Consider the following 4,374-nt stretch of genomic DNA (forward strand, 5'->3'; position numbering starts at 1 on the left):
TAAAGTGTGAAATGAAGGCCAAATACTCTATATATAGGGTAGAGTTCTCAGTCAAAGGGGGGGGGTCCACCTGACCGTAAACGGCTTTACGGTTTACACGAGTTTACGGTCGTAAACTCTTCCTGACCGTGAACTCGGTGATTTTCGAGGAAGTTTCAAGTATTTCGCGTGATTCTCGGTTTATTCCGAATCGTATAAAATACATATTTTTGATTTAAAAGCGTAGAGTCTTTACCCAAACCAAGAAATTTGACGGAATATAATAAAACCCAAATTTTATTAATGGAAATCGGGTATAGATAACGGAAAAAGTTTCGGGTTGTCACAAGGATGTACCGTTTCGTGCGGTGACCAACAAACCCTAGGAGCATTCCAGATACGAGTTGTGGGCCCGGTAGGCAGTCCAGACTCGTACTGTGGGCTCGATGGTAATCCAGATGTGAGTTGTGGGCCCGGTAGGCAATCCGAACTCACATTGTGGGCCCAAGGGTATTCCAGTCTGTAAAGCTCTGGACCCAGTACATGCTGTTATTTGTATATGTATTATGTACAGTGTATCGGTATTTTGGGGAACTCACTAAGCCTCGGGCTTACAGTTTCAGTTTATTGTTTCAGGTACATCAAGGGATCGCGGCAAGGCGAAGGCGTGATCGTACAGCTCCTCATATTTATGTTTATATTTCTGGGATACTTTTATATAATACCTTTTCAAAACAAGTTTTGTAATAACTAATGGTTTTTGAATTGTTTAAAAAGTTTTAAATTGGCTTGAATTTTATGGGTGTTACAATGACTATGGGGGCATAGAGGAGTCCAGATCTGAAACCATGTCCTTGTGACAAGCTCAAACCTGAAAGTGACTCCATTGTGCACTGGAAATGACCATTTTCTTTCACAAGGGAAGATCTAAGCAGTGAGAAGTTAAGGTATTAGCTTTATTGTGACAACCCGAAACTTTTTTCCGTTGTCCTTACTCAATTTCCGTTAATCAAATTCAGGTTTTTATTTATTTCCGTCAAATTTGATAGTTTGGGAAAGACTTTGCGTTTAAATAAATCACTTCGGATTTATTTCTGTTCACGTCAGTATTATTTTTGGACTAACGGAATATTCTAAACTTAGTACATCAAAGGAAACGGTGTTAGGATGAATTGTTGAAGCTCAAGTCATGAAGCAAACCGAAAACCTCCTCAAAAAAAAGAGTTTCGGTCAAGACCTTAGAGTTTTCGGTCAAGGTGACCGAAAACCCCATCTTACATATATATTTCATGATCATTTTGATCATTCTTTCCCTTTTACAAGTCTAGAACTCGAAAATTCTCTCTCAAGTATCATCAAGTTCTTCACTTTGATCTTCAAATTCTCGAAAATGTAAGTGTTTCTTTCCCCTTGTTTTGTTATTAGATCTTCCTAACTAGTAACACCCTTCGATTTCATCCATTAACTTAATCTTTTGGGTTTAATCTTCAAGAACACCAAGAACACACACTAGTGTTTTGGGCCGAAAACACCCTTCTTTGCTTCCATATTGTAAGTATCTATCTCCTATACTTGTTATCTAGTAAGGATACTTGATTTAGGGCCTTGAAAATCGTCACTTTCCAAGAACAAAAGGAGTTTTTGGTATAGTGTATCTCCTTTGACCGAAAACCCTAAAGAAAGGTGCCTTTAAGACCTTAAAACTCACTTAAGGCTTTGGATAAAACTTAGAACCCCTATGCATGTTTGAAAACCCTTCATGGACCGAAAACCCTTCATGGACCGAAAACCCTTCATGGACCGAAAACCACTTGGACCGAAAACTTCCCTTAAGTAGCTTTACAACCCTTAGATGCAACCCTTGGTACTTCTAGCACTTGAATCAAAGTGTTTTCCATGTCCTAGGGTGTCTTAACTTGGTTAATTAGTTGTTTGTATTCATATATGTGTCTTTATATGTTGATAGGATCCGTGTGTGTGTTCAAGTCTTCACTTGACACTTAGCATCCTATACCATCCGTTCATCCCAACCACTCACTACAGGTGAGTTCATACCCCCTACGCTTTTTCCGAGTTTTTCATGTTTTCAGGGGGGAATAGAAGCAAAAGTACAAGGAAACTTGTGCTCAAGTATATTATTTTTTTTAAAATAATTATATGTTCAGCATGCTTTTAACTCAGAAAACCGTTTTACCAATCGATTAAGAAATCAACTCGTAGAAACAGTTTTCAAAACTAAAGCAAGGATCTAGTTCACTACCTACTTCTTTATTAATAATACCCTTAGGATCTAGTTCACTACCTACTTCTTTATTAGTTTTATTTATGTAATAAGGCTAATACATCTCACTGAGAGTAAACGGGGTTTTTCAAGGAAACTACATCTAACGATACAAGTATGGTAGATACTTGTACACCTCATTTTCAGAATCGATAACCAACTATCAACTTTTAAGGAAAATATAGGATTTTCCTGGGATAACTTAACCTTTCGTAATCAGGCTGTTTAACATATAACTAATGGATAATCAAACATCTTTCATAAGAAAATATAGGATTTTCTTGGGAAACACTTTTCAAAGGATCAAAGAAACATTTCTTTCTTCAGAACTAAAAGCTTATGAACTCACCAGCTTTATGATGATATTTTAAAACTGCTTGTATTCTCAGGGCATCAATAGACAGGTACTCTTGCCAACTTTTGGAGAAGACGGAACATTCCGAAGTCACGTCTTTTACTTTTGCTATATATACTGATATGTATAAACCATGTTTTTGAACAATGTAAACACTCATATTATAATGTAATGGTTGTGTTTACTTCGCTTACTATGATACAACTGTTGTGATACTACACATGACGTCCTCCGCCCCGTAACGTTTCCGCCATCGGTTTCGGGGTGTGACAGATTGGTATCAGAGCTATTGTTTATAGTGAACTAAGTATACCGAACCTTACATGGTATACAACTATAAACACTAAGGGGCTGAAGTGCTCTGAACTAAAAGTATACTTTTAAAATACAAGTATTTTCTCAAAAAGTATACAAGTATACCTAGGTACCAGAATCAGTATCATGAGTAGAACAAAACAAAAGTATTTTGGATGTTAAACACTGCGGTTAAACCTGGGCAGTTATGTAATCATGTCTAGGGTCAATATAGCCTGATCAACTATATTTATTCGAGACATGACCAACATGTGCTTGGGAGTGACTTTGGTGTTGCAACAGGCCTAAAACTTACCCAATATCAATACAACTTAAAATACTATAGGAGTATTTTAGTCAGAGCCGAATACATTGTAGAAATTCATTCCTAGTGTTGCTACCTATTCGTTTCTTAGCGATAACTTACTTGCATTAGTAACTTTCCTTTGCTTATCGCTTGGTAGAACACTTTATTATCAGGATAGGATATATTTTGTTTCGTATATCTTGAGGACTTACCATCCTCTTCTTCCTGATTGTTTCTAGAACAAGATGTCTCCTCGAAAAAGACCTATCAGAAGGAATGATGACGCTCCACGACCACCACCACCGCCCCCTCAGTTCGATCCCGTTATGTTCCAAGCAGCTGTTACTGCTGCTGTGGCTGCCGCGATGTCACAGATGAATCCTGGCAGATCTGGTGGTCAGGGAGGTGGTACGCATCCCCAAAATCATGAAGGTGGTCAGGGACACCAGAAGGAGTGTTCCTATAAAGACTTCATGAGCGCGAAACCCACATCTTTCGATGGCAAAGGAGGAGTTATTGCCCTGACTCAATGGTTCGAAAAGATCGAGTCCATTTTCGAAATCTGTTCCTGTTCTGAGGTCAACAAAGTAGAATTCGCCGCTTGCACCTTCGCCAACAGGGCACTGACCTGGTGGAATGGTCGGGTCAAATCCCTAACCCTACCAGTGGCAAATGATATGGGTTGGGAAAGCTTAAAGGAACTCATGATAGCTGAGTACTGCCCACGGGGCGAGATGCAGAAACTAGAGCACGAACTCTGGAACCTAAGGATGAAGGAATCCGACATTGCTACCTACACTTCTAGGTTTAAAGACCTAGCGCTTCTTTGTCCGGGAATGGTCACCCCGGAAAGCAAGAAGGTATAGAGATACATTTGGGGACTGACACAACCCACCAAAGGAAATGTCTTGGCTGCTAGGCCAAACACCTTCGACAGCGCTAAGTGTCTGGCACAAACTCTCATAGATCACGGAGTTGATCTTGATAAAGTGGCAACCGCTCCTGAGCCAGCTAAAGGGAGTGGTGAGAAAAGAAAGTTTTGGAAGCAGCGGAAGGACCAGTCTTCACAGGAGCCCTCGAAGAAACAGCAAACGGTGGTAGTCCACGCTGCTGCTACTCCTGCCGTTGCTCCTGCCACTCAAGCACCTACCAGTGGAT

Source organism: Lactuca virosa, chromosome 7 (assembly GCF_052849685.1).
Source record: "Lactuca virosa cultivar CGN04683 chromosome 7, Lactuca_virosa_CGN04683_v6, whole genome shotgun sequence".
Taxonomy (NCBI): Eukaryota; Viridiplantae; Streptophyta; class Magnoliopsida; order Asterales; family Asteraceae; genus Lactuca; species Lactuca virosa.